At 45.8% G+C, this 13,426-nt stretch overlaps 1 protein-coding gene across 19 annotated transcripts in view; it reads left to right on the forward strand.

The window, feature by feature from the left end:
* LOC135913673 (uncharacterized) overlaps positions 1–13,426 on the forward strand; it is a 163,194-nt gene that overhangs the window by 55,299 nt on the left and 94,469 nt on the right. For all 19 annotated transcript variants that reach the window (XR_011515354.1, XR_011515355.1, XR_011515356.1 and 16 more), the window contains one exon: positions 3,614–3,897. The gene's annotated coding sequence lies outside the window, so the exon portion shown is untranslated. The remainder of the gene's footprint in view (positions 1–3,613; positions 3,898–13,426) is intronic.

Below are 13,426 nucleotides of genomic sequence, written 5' to 3' on the forward strand. Positions count from 1 at the left end.
GCAGCTGGGGAGGATCAGGTAACAGCAGATTTTTTGAAGGATGGTGGTCAGATTGTTCTAGAGAAACTGGCCACCCGGTATACGCAATGCCTCATAACCTCGAGCGTACCGGAATCTTGGAAGAGCGCTAACATAATCCTAATCCATAAGAAAGGGGATGCCAAGGACTTGAAAAATTATAGACCGATCAGCTTACTGTCCGTCGCCTACAAAGTATTTCTAAGGTAATCGCAAATAGAATCAGGAACACCTTAGACTTCTGTGAACCAAAGGACCAGGCAGGATTCCGTAAAGGCTACTCAACAATAGACCATATTCACGCTATCAATCAGGTGATAGAAAAATGTGCAGAATATAACCAACCCTCATATATAGCTTTCATTCATTACGAGAAAGCCTTTGATTCAGTCAAAACCTCAGCAGTCATGGAGGCATTACGGAATCAGGGTGTAGATGAGCCATACGTAAAAATACTGGAAGATATCTATAGCGGCTCGACAGCCGCCGTAGTCCTCCACAAAGAAAGCAACAAAATCCCAATAAAGAAAGGCGTCAGACAGGGAGATACGATGTCTCCAATGCTATTCACCGCATGTTTACAGGAGGTATTCAGAGTCCCGGAGAGGGAAGAATGGGGGATAAAAGTTGATGGAGAATACCTTAGCAACTTGCGATTCGCTGATGATATTGCCTTGCTTAGTAACTCAGGAGACCAATTGCAATGCATGCTCACTGACCTGGAGAGGCAAAGCAGAAGGGTGGGTCTGAAAATTAATCTGCAGAAAACTAAAATAATGTTTAACAGTCTCGGAAGAGAACAGCAGTTTACGATAGGTAGCGAGACACTGGATGTGGTAAGGGAATACATCTACTTAGGGCAGGTAGTGACCACGGATCCGGATCATGAGACTGAAATAACCAGAAGAATAAGAATGGGCTGGGGTGCGTTTGGCAGGCATTCTCAGATCATGAATAGCAGGTTGCCACTATCCCTCAAAAGGAAAGTGTATAACAGCTGTGTGCTACCAGTACTCACATATGGGCAGAAACCTAGAGGCTTACGAAAAGGGTTCTGCTGAAATTGAGGACGACGCAACGAGCTATGGAAAGAAGAATGATCGGTGTAACGTTAAGGGATAAGAAAAGAGCAGATTGGGTGAGGCAACAAACGCGGGTAAATGACATCTTAGATGAAATAATGAAAAAGAAATGGACATGGGCCGGACATGTAATGAGGAGGGGAGATAACCGATGGTCATTAAGGGTTACGGACTGGATTCCAAGGGAAGGGAAGCGTAGCAGGGGGCGGCAGAAAGTTAGGTGGGCGGATGACATTAAGACGTTTGCAGGGACATGGCCACATTTAGTACATGACTGGTGTAGTTGGAGAAGTATGGGAGAGGCCTTTGCCCTGCAGTGGGCGTAACAAGGCTGATGATGATGAATGAAGGGCTAAGAATTGCTACTGCGTGTGGATAAAAAACGTCACTCCAGAAATGTGGTCCGTCGCTACATTGCCCGTTTGCTATCCGCTTTATCGTAAACAGCCATCGCGAGCTGTGTTCTGCCATAACTTCCTTTTAACGTCATGACAGCGTCATTGCGGGAAGCGTGAACTAAACTGGAAGAAAGTCGAACAGAATGTTCCGAAGCGCAGAGCCCCAGGGCAAGACGAGGTTCTCGTTAGGGCCGATTGATGAACTAGGTCCAAAAAGTAAGGAAGCAACGTTGAAATCAGTAGAAAAAATTCAAGAAGATAGACGAATACCTGAAAGTTGGCGACAGAGTAGAAGGAATTTAATTTATAGAGGTAACAGGGACAAAGAATTCACTTGTGTAGACCATCGATAATACATCGGTAATATAGAGGTTAGCAGTGCAGGCAGTTAAGCTAAAGCTGCAAGCATGGGCAGAGAATAATGCCGTTTTGCGAGAACTTCCGAATGGCTTCCGAATAGGCAGGTGTTTGGATGGTAACTTATTTGTCCTCACTCAGTGTATTAAAATATCAAGAGTAGAAAGGAGACCATTATATCTGGCCCTTTTAGACATTACAGGGGCGTATGACAACGTTGACCGCGCATTTTGTCGGCTATTCTGGAATGGGAAGACATAGGCGACGATCGCCTACAGATTTTGAGATATATTTACCTAGAAAATACAGTTTGCGTTGAATGGGAAGGGATGAGGAGCGAGGAGAAAGTTGTTATCAAGAAGGGACTGAGGCAGGGGCGCCCTTTATACCCACTGCTGCTTATGATGTGCATGAGTGCAGGAAAATGGCGCTGGAAGTAAGTAATGTCGAGTTTAATCTTTCATACAAACAGGCGGGTACAGAAGCAAAGCAGCTGCTTCCAGGTTTTGTTTTATGCGGACGACATTGTGTTGCCAGCTGACAAGCAAACTGATGTGCAACGCCTGGTTAATATCTGGGGGCAGGAAGGCGATAAGTTAGTTCTGAAATTTAACTTTAAAAATCAGGTGTTACGGTATTCAATGAAAACAGCGAATAGAGTGACAATAAAGGGCCAGGAAATACCTCGCGTAAAAGGATATAAATACCTTGGTACATGGATTAATGAAGGCAATGGATATGGGGAAACACAGGAAAAAACAATAAAAGTAAAGGGGGAGAGAAATGCGGCCATAGTGAAACACAGAGCGCTATGGGGATTACAATAGGTATGTGGCGCTCCGGCGTATGGGGGAAGGTGTAATGGTTTCGGGACTTACATTGGGAAATGCGGTTGTTCACTTGAAATCAGAGGTACAATCAGGACCAATGGAAAAAAAAAGGTCAGTGGGACGCCTCGGATTGGGCGCTCACGGGAAGACTACAAATGAAGCTGTGCAAGGTGATATGGTCTGTACAAGTATTGAAGTGAGCGAAGCTCACAGCAAAATTGAGTATGAAGAACGACTGAGGAATAAGGAAGAAAGTAAATGGGCTGGGAGAGTGTTGAGGTATTTGTACATGAGTAACACTGATTGACAGTAGAGGAAAAGAACTACAAAGCTTACCATCACGTATGCCGCCTCTATGGTGAGCAACACAGCAACAAAGGACGTCAAGCGGAAAGTAAGAGAGGCGTAGTTAATCTCATGGGTGGGGACAATGGAAAAGAAACCTGCCATGAGTAAGTAATCATGATGAAAAAATGAAATAATTAAAGAAACAACTACGATAACTCAAAGGCAAGCTCATTACTTTTCGAAGCAAGATCAGGATGCCTTAGAACACGCCCCTGTAAAGCCAGATATAAGAAGGAAGGAGAAGTATGTGCTAGCGGCGGTAAAGCTAGGGAAATGATGGAGCATGTTTTATTGGAATGTGAAGATGTGTGCCCAGTGGTCGATTTAGCCACCACTGGCCTCCTGAAGCCCTTGGGTTCAGCGAGAGCAGGGGGAAAGTAAACATATCTGCTATGGAGACGTACAAAAAGAAAGTTCACAAAGGGGGGTCTGAACATTTGGTTATGGAAATTCGCCGTGGCTCTTTTTTTCTTTTTTTACCTAGGTAGGACATTACGCAGTATAATAGCAAGAGCTTGGTGGCGTAGCTCACCGCCCCATTCCAAAGGGGAGGCTCATCCATCCATCCTCTTATGTGCAGGAAAGTTTTGTATGCTTCCACTTTGGCGCAACCGAAGTGCTGTTCCCTGGGATGTGAGCTGGCAACCTCGTACGCAGAAGCAAAAAGGCCCAGCCGCTCAGCCATTGCACAGAGATGACGACGACGAAGCAGGAATTCAGGGCGGTGCAGCTCATGCCGATCTGAGCGAGGAAGGTGCGCGTGACAGTATTCCAAAGACCAGAACGAGATCCTGGCGGCCGGTGTGACCGTGGGAGCTGCTACCGCTGGCCCACCCCGCACACCGAGCCGGCTCCACCATCCAGGTACCAGATCTAGGTGTTTCCTTCCGTGGTGACGTCACGAGAGTCACTAGTGATCGCGTCACTTGAGTCAATGATAGGGAGCAGGTTTTTAAGCTTCGAAAGCGATTTCCTTCCATATGTTAGTAGGCAGGTTAGAAGATGTGCGATGGCGGTGACGTTGACTAGGTCACTAGTGACCTAATAATGTCACTAAAGAATAAGCTGTTACATTCTCAGAACCATATCGTTTGATATGCATGTTGGAAGCATAAGAGTGTATGCAAGACAACAGCCTAATGAGCTACATTGAATCGCTTAGTGGCTATGTCAAGTGCTTCAGTATTGGTGAGCTAGTTTTTACCGTTGCGAACGATGTGATCGATATGCAGGACGATAGGGAAGAAAATCGCATGTCATGATCTCAACCCAATTCGCGTAATATCCGTCACGATTCTGCCTCACTTATGTGGGTCCCTTTTCTCAATCGGAAATGCGACTCAAAAAGGAGGAAATGAGCAAGCGGTATAACACACGGAAGTGTTTCTGAAGCAGCCATGACGACACCGCTATCGCGGAAACTGTGCTCCCATAGTACTGACGTCAATATAGTGGTCACATCAATGAATTGACGGTATTCATGACGCCTACGACCTCTTCTGCTAGAATTATTTGTTTCTCAATCAATTTCCAACAGGAATAAATTGACTGACACTGACTGGGATTAAAATGTGGGGCACTTCGAATAAAATGGCTGGCGCAAGGATTAGATGAGTTGGCACGCTGATTAATTCGGATGGCGCTGGGATAAAATGTGGTGGCGCCTGGATTAAATTATTGGCGCTTTGATTAAAAATGCTGGCGCTCAGATTAAATTGGCTGGCACCTGGATTATTTTCAATGGCGTTTGGATTAAACTGAGCGGTAAAAGCTGCAGATCAGCTTCGACAATTTTTATCCTCTACTGCGCAAGGCGAACACAGGTCTTCCTCCTCGTCGCATTACCAGGCAAAGTCTCTCCAATGGCAGTGATAAATTCCCCAGGGCATTGTCGCAAAGGGCTGGGTTATTCTTGTTTGCGTTCTATGCTTCGCTTTTGCTTGTCCTCGTAAGAATATATGTTCTTAATGTAATGCATTCTTCTCCGGATGCACTCCCTTTTCTTGCGGGTGTCGCGCTGCCTAACTACACGAATCTCGCTGATAGTGCAGCTACCTTTTTTTTGAACGATTCTGCTATTAGAGCCCTCAAAAATAGGGTGCCAAATGGATGGTTGCGTATCTGAAATGCTGCCAGTGGATAAGTGCCACATGGCTTTAATTTGCTTTCAATCTTCTTTTATCCTCTCATTGTAAATGTTCTGTTTTTTATTGTAAACATAAAAACTACAGCATATAGTCCTGGCCTGATCGTTCAATACAATAATTTCATTATGCATAGAACCGTTGTCTACAAACGATAAATGGTTCGCATTATCTTAGAGTCAACTGCACTCGACTCTCCCCCATAATTTTGTTCACCCCGTAACGCTGCAAAGACATCATTTTTTTTCTTTTTTTTCTTATCTGAATATATGAAGCACCATTAACATGAGATGACCAGCTTTGTCGCATCTACGGAACAGTATATCTAAAGTAGATAACACAGAAATTTTGGGCCGCTCTAAAAGAGATTTAACTTGTAGGAATAGCTCTTCGTGAGATGTAACTAACACATCACGTTTGTTACCTTTAGTCGATCTAGAAAATACTCTTAAAAAAAATTTCCATTTTGAATGGTACTCCGTTACGCACTTGTAAGTGTTCGTGTTCTATGTTTCGTATGATAGGGGACTGTTAAGGCCAGTTTACAGCTCGACGTTTAGATAATACAGCGTTCACACGCATCCACTATCGGCATGTAGACGCCACGCCAGTGAAAGCGCCGCGCTCTAAAGTCCGACGCGACGCGTGGCCGACGTATCCGGCGTACGTTAATCCGGCGTCCGTCGGCGTTCGCGACATGCGGCAGGCTGCATTCCGCACCGGCCTCATCACCTAGAATGCACCGCGTCCGCGTCTCACAAAGTGGAAGAAGGAAAATGGTCTCGCCGCTGGTGATGGCGCGTTCCCCTGCACATTGCGCACTATCTATAGCAATATTTCCTTCTTTGACATCACTTTCTCTCTGCACATTGCAGCGAGCTCGCGGTGGCTTATCATCCTGAAACACATACTTTAGTGTAAAATGCACATGCGTCTAGCTACCCGGCGCGGTGTACGCGATGGACTGTAGGTAAACATAGGGTTTTCGGTTTTCTCGCCACCGTAACGTGACGAACCTGTCCAGCCCACGTGGGCGGCCGCCACGGCCACATGGCCAGAGCCTGAGCCATTTTGACCCATCAGGGAGGGCTCTGGCCGATTTGGAATAAAAAAATGGCTGTGGCTTAGCTAAGGTTAAGCCCAGGATGCGAAGCATACTAGCCTTTATTTTAGTTGTTGAACCACTGTTTAGCCTGGTGAACTGCTGTTGCTTGGCTATATTTGGTTGGGCTAGACGAAGAAACAACTCATGCAGCCGAGCGCACGAGCTGAGACCCGGCTGGGCACGGCGCGCATTTCCTCCTGAGTTCCCGCGGACGGGCCGCACGATTCTATGGAGGCGTGTTATTTTGCGCCTCCAAGCGCACGAGCTGAGACCCGGCTGGGCACGGCGCGCATTTCCTCCTGAGTTCCCGCGGACGGGCCGCACGATTCTATGGAGGCGTGTTATTTTGCGCCTCCAAGCGTAAGACAGCTGACATAAGGAAGTATAATATGGATAAAATTGAACATACTCTCAGGAACGGAGGAAGCCTAAAAACAGTGAAGAAGAAACTAGGAATTGGTGAGAATCAGATGTATGCGTTCAGAGACAAAGCCGGCAATATCACTGCTAATATGGATGAGATAGTTCAAGTGGCTGAGAAGTTCCATTGAGATTTATACAATACCAGTGGCACCCACTACGATAATGGAAGAGAAAATAGTCTAGAGGAATTTGAAATCCCACAAGTAACACCGGAAGAAGTAAAGAAAGCCCTGGGAGATGTGCAAAGGGGGAAGGCAGCTGGGGAGGATCAGGTAACAGCAGATTTGTTGAAGGATGGTTGACAGATTGTACTAGAGAAACTGGCCACCCTGTATGTGCAATGCCTCATTACCTCGAGCGTACTGGAATCTTGGCAGAACGCTAACATAATCCTAATCCATAAGAAAGGTGACGCCAAAGACTTGAAAAATTATAGACCGATCAGCTTACTGTCAGTTGCCTACAAAGTATTTACTAAGGTAATCACAAATAGAATCAGGAACACCTTAGACTTCTCTCAACCAAAGGACCCTGCAGGATTCCGTAAAGGCTACTCAACAATAGACCATATTCACACTATCAATGAGCTGATAGAGAAGTGTGCGGAATATAACCAACCCTTATATATAGCTTTCATTGATTACGAGAAAGCGTTTGATTCTGTCGAAACCTCAGCAGTCACGGAGGCATTACGGAACCAGGGTGTAGACGAGCCATATGTAAAAATACTGAAAGATATCTATAGCTGTTCCACAGCCCCCGTATTCCTCCATAAAGAAAGCAACGAAATCCGTATAAACAAAGGCGTCAGGCTGGGCGTCAGGCTGGGCGTCAGGCTGGGCGTCAGACAGCGTGTTTACAGGAGGTGTTCAGCGAAAATGATTGGTAAATATTGGGGATAAGAGTTAATAGAGAATACGTTAGTAACATGGGATTCGCTGATGATATCGCCTTGATTAGTAACTCAGGGGACAATTTGCAATGCATGCTCACCGTCCTGGAGAGGCAAAGCAGAAGAGTGGGTCTAAAATTAATCTGCATAAAACTAAAGTGATGTTTAACAGTCTCGGAAGAGAACAGCAATTTACAATAGCTAGCGAGGCACTGGAAGTGGTAAAGGAATACGTCTACTTAGGCCAGGTAGTGACGGCGGATCCGGATCATGAGACGGAAATAATCAGAAGAAAAAGAATGGGCTGCGGTGCCCTTGGCAGGCATTCTCAGATCATGAACAGCAGGTTGCCATTATCCCTCAAGTGAAAAGTGTATAATAGCTGTGTCTTACCAGTACTCACATACGGGGCAGAAACCTGGAGGCTTACGAAAAGGGTTCTACTTAAATTAAGGACTACGCAAAGAGCTATGGAAAGTATAATGATGGGTGTAACTTTAAGAGTTTAAGAGTTATTAAGAGTTTTTATTATTATTAGACAATACAATTACAAAGAAAATGTAATACAGAAGGAGGTCCCAAAGTAAAAACTGTCACGGGGACCTGCTGTTACAACATGTACAAAATAAGTAATATAGGATTAGCAACGAGGGTGAGAACAGCATGAAAATACAATCAACATATTAGAAGTAATTACTGAAACATCGGGTAGTTGAAGAGAACACAATAATTAGCAAGAATAATTCCATCTTGAAATACACATGAAGGTACTAACATTACAGTAGTTGAATAGATGTATAATGATTATGAACAAAAGTGCGCAATCCAACAGTGAAACAAAATTAATTGACAAGCGGCTGATAATCTATGAACATAAATCGGGAAAAACAATGAAACGTGGCTTCACAGTGATAAATGTATACACACGCGCCTACATAGATACACACCTATATATAGGCACACATATAAACGTATGTACACTTGTCAAATAATCAGGTAAGGTATGTTATTAATAAGAACTGTTTTAGAAGCCGCCGGAAACAGTGTAATGAAGAGCATGATTTAACATTTCTTGGCAGTGACTTCCAAAATGAAATTGCGGAAAAGAAGGCTGTCATTTTACCGTAGTTAGTGTTGACTTTAGGAAGCAAGACATTATTATTTACAGAAAACCGCGTATTATTTGTATGGAAAAGTTACGTTGGGGGAAGTAACTGAGTTGGAATGTCAATGTTTCCACTTCTATACCATATTAGAACTAGTTTCAGTTGAAATGTGCAAGTTAAAGGTAGAATTTCAAGAGTGCGAAAAATGGGCGCTGCTGATGCGATGTATTAACTGTGGGTAATTATTCGGACCGCCCGGTTCGGAAGGTGAATGAGGGTTGTCAGATTGGCAGGATATGTGTTGCCCCCGTGATGAAATGCAGTGTGTAAGGTGACGGTTAATGAAAGCGTCGTAAAGTGATTTTAGTATATATTGCTAAAAACAGTGTCTTATTCGAATGAGCACCCGGATGCCGAAAGCAGTCTTCTTAGTGACAGAGTTTACGTGAATGTTATGCTTAAGTTGGGGGTCTAATGGAACACCAACGAAAGTAATAACATTAGATGGGGTAATGACGTAGTTATCAAGGTATAGTACAGGGGTCCTTGTAACATAAAATTTGTTTTAACAGGGTTAAAGTTTAGAAAGGTATTTTTACACCAAGACACAAGATTCGTGATATCGGCGTTTAGCTTTCTAAGTAGACTGTTAATGGCTTTATCACTAGTGAATATCGTTGTATCGTCAGCATAGAGGATCCACTCAGAACTGTTAATCGATGATGGTAAGTCATTAATGTAAATGAGGAATAACAGAGGACCCAAAATTGATCCTTAGTGGAACGCCCTGGTTCGTTGTTATTTGAGTGGATAAAACGCTTCCATATCTAACAACCTGGGTTCTGTTAGTGAGGTAGCTTTGCAAAAGAGCTAAAACAGGTCCACAAATTTCAAATGATTCAAGTTTAGCGTACAAAATGGAGTGGCTAATAGTGTCAAAAGCTTTAGTTAAATCAGCAAATACCGCTCCCGCCCATAGCCCATTGTCGATAAACTGCTTTAGGCTGTCAGTTAGTTTTACCAGTGCTAATTCGGTTGATAAGTTAGCACGAAAACCAAACTGCTTAGAAGTCAAAAGGCTAAATTTTGTTAGGCAGTCCGTTAGGCTATTAACAAGGAGCTTCTCAATTACTTTACTAAGGAATGGCAGTATCGTTATAGGGCGATAATTAGAAAAGATATTCCGATCACCACTTTTAAATACCGGAGTTACTTTTCCTTCTTTGAGACTCGTTGGAAAAACGCTGGTACGAAATGCAGTGTTACTAATATCAGAGAGGACAAAAGATAACTCACGAGCAACAAGTTTGATTTTTGATGGATGAATTGAATCTAGGCCACAACCTGTGGCCTTGAGCCCTATTATATAGTGCTATGAAGTTCATTTCGCGAAGTGGGTTTTAAGAAAAAGGAGTGAGGCACGCGGGGCAACTTGGGCAAGTTAGGGAAACCGGCTGCAGAGCTCTTGAAGAATGATTCAATAAATGAATTTGCGACATCTATAGGATCAGTTAGAGTGCTGGTGCCGTCCGTAAACTCTGTCACAGGTGTGTCCTGTTGATTAAGATTTAAAAATTCTTTAATTACATTCCAATTCTTTCTCCAGTCATTACCAATTTCGAGCACTTTATTTTCATAGTAGGTTCTTCTAGCCTGTTTAAGTAAGATAGTGAGACTTTGTGAATATAATTTGAATCGAGCTTTAAGGGCGACGTTAAATGGTTGGAGTTTTAATTTTTTGAAGAGGTTATCTTTTTTATTTATAGAGTACAGTAGTCCTCTTGTGATCCACGGGTGCCTGGGGGTGGAGTACCAACGTGATATGGAGGATACAGACGTACAAGTATTTATAATATCTGTTAGTTTCTCATTTAAATTGCTGAACGCTTTGTTAACACAAGATTCCTCGGATGAAAGGCCGCAGTCAGAGCCAGACACCAAATCCACGAATTTTCCTGAATTGAAAGAACTCTTAATAACATGTTATTTTTATAAGAAGTTTGAATAGTTAGTAAGAGAAAAATTGGATAATGGTCTGTCAGATTAAAATTGACCACACCAGCTTTTTGATTAGTCATGATATTACTGAGTACATCGTCAATAAGCGTATTTTGACCGGAAGAAGCACATCGTGTTGGAGAATCTAGTAAAGATTCCAAACCATGTCTAATGAAGCACTTGGAGTACTGGACACAACTATCGGTAATATTTGCAATGTTAATGTTAATGTCGCCGACAATGATTACATTATAATTTTTGTTTATGAACGAGTTTAATAAACTATAAAGTTCACCACAAAAATCATCGTAAGATGACGATGGGGAACGGTAAATTAAACCAATGATAGTTCTTTTCTTCGTTGGTATAAAGTGATTGCCAAATTCACGCAAAACTAATTCGCATTTGGCCATGGAAAATGAGATATCTGCACGCCGTTTATAAGATAATGTGTTGGAAATAAATATTCCCGATCCACCATGGCGATCAGCCAGACGATGAAAATATTCAGAATGATAGCCCGGTATGGAAAATAAGGTATCGTCAGGTGCAGATAGCCATGTTTACGATAGACATATGTGCGAAAAGTCGTGATTGGTTAAAGTAAGGAAGTTCACCATATGATCAAAGTTTTTGGCTAAGCTTCGGACGTTAAAATGTATGATAGAATCCGAGAAGTGGACGAAGAAATAAGTAGTTGCTTCACCTCATGAACACTGTGTGACGCCATGGTGATTCCCAGTCATTAAGGTACAGGAATAGTGCTTTTCAGGTAAAAATGGCTAGATCATCGACTCCAGAGATGCGGTACACCGTACTGTGTGTAGATTTTGTTGCTTTGATACGGCAGTTGTTGACCCAAAGGAACTGCCACTGATGGAGCAGGCGTGTCCCCTATGACCTCCTTATAGAGGCCAGAGAGCCGTCCCACGTGTTATGCTGGCCGGGCGCGTAGGCGGGTCAGGAGTGCTTGACCATCTGCGGCATGGTGTAGGCGATCAATGTGTCGTAGCCCCTGTTGCAGGAAGAGAAATGACAGGGGCAAGGCACCTGCCTCAGCCAAAGTGGCGTCCACTTGTGAGGTTCGGGGAACGCCAAGACAGAGCCGTATTGCTGATCGACGCTGTAGCTCCAGTTTCCGCAGGCGGGGTGGGGGCAGCGCCACAACAGGGAGGGCATACAGTAGCGGTGAAGTGACTGCAGCTTCAAATAGCTGCAGGGCCCACCTGGTGGTACAGCCCTGTCCACGGGCAAAGAACAGAGATAGCCTTGCGGACCCGAAGCGCCTGGGCGCACAGGGCCTTTGTAGCCGCCAGCCAGTTCAGCCGATGGTCTATGCGCAGCCCTAGGTAGGTGACTACCTTGTTCCATGGGATCTGGACGCCCTCTGACCGCAGCCGGCCAGCTGAGCGGTGGGCTGATGCTCTTGGGTGCAGTAGCAAGACCTCGGTCTTCCTGGCCGAGATGGTAAGGCCGATGCAGCACAAGTAGGCAGTCGCAGTGTCCAGGGCTCTCTGTAGGGCCACACGTGCCTTGCGGATGTGTTGCGGTGGTCCCCACACCCATAGGGCGATATCGTCCGCGTATATTGAGGGCTGCTGCACGGGGAAGTGATGGTCGATTGGCAGGGCAGCAGGCAACCGTGCCATGGCCACGTCGAAAAGGATAGGACTCATCACTGACCCCTGTGGCAGGCCTGCTGCGACTGTACGGGGGTGCTCTTCTATTGACCCACACGTACCCTGAGGGTGCGGTTGTGCAGGAACGACGAGAGGAACTCCCGCAGGCCGCCACAGATGCCGAGGAGGTGCAGGCCCTGCTGGACAACTGCGTGAGTGAGGCTGTCGTAGGCACCCTGTACGTCGATCAGCAAGAGCATCACGAGGTGCCCGCCGGCCTTGGCGTCTTCCAGGGGGGACATCATCCCAGCGATGGAGTCCGCAGTGCACCGCCGCCGCCGCAAGCCCGTGTGTTGGTCTGCCAGGAAGCTGCGAGCGCGGGCCACCCAGTCCAGTCGTGCCAGGGCCATGGCTTCCATCACCTTGGAGGCAGCGGAGGTTCCCTAGCCGGTTTTTGGCCTTAAGGATGGGTGCCACAATGGCTGTGCGCCATCCCTCTAGCACCTGCCCTGACTGCCAGATCTCATTGAAGCAATCGAGCAGGCGCTTCTGCTCGCTAGCGCCCAGGTTACGGAGCATCTGTGGCGTTACGCCGTCTGCCCCTGGTGCGCTGCAGCGTTTCCCTCTCCTTAGAGCGGCCTGGAGCTCGTGCAGGGCAAGTGGCACTTGGCAGAGGGCTGCGACCTGGTTGGATGTCCAAGCAGGGTGGATGCTGTGTAGACAGGTGGGTAGCTGAGCAGGGGATGTCCGACCGGTAAGGTCGCTGCACTCTTTGGCACGGGAGGTGGGAACCGGTCCGCCAGAAGTTCCGCAAGGGCCTCTTCACTGATTGCTAGCGAGATGGCCACAGCGAGGACGGGTTGACGGCTCGTCCTCTTGCCGGTGAGTGACTTGAGTAGTCGCCAGGCAAGGGGGCCCATTGAACAGTCCTTGATGCTGGAGCACAGGCTCACCCAGCTCTGATTCCTCCTGCGCCGGGGCTGTCTTCTACAGCAAGCATCCACCCGTCTGTATTCCGTCCAGTGCTCTGCCTTCCCTGTCTGAATTGCTCTGCCATCCGTGCGACGCCTGGAAGAGGCAAGGGCCTCTTCACTGATTGCTAGCGA

The sequence above is a fragment of the Dermacentor albipictus genome, chromosome 6 (assembly GCF_038994185.2).
Source record: "Dermacentor albipictus isolate Rhodes 1998 colony chromosome 6, USDA_Dalb.pri_finalv2, whole genome shotgun sequence".
Classification (NCBI taxonomy): domain Eukaryota; kingdom Metazoa; phylum Arthropoda; class Arachnida; order Ixodida; family Ixodidae; genus Dermacentor; species Dermacentor albipictus.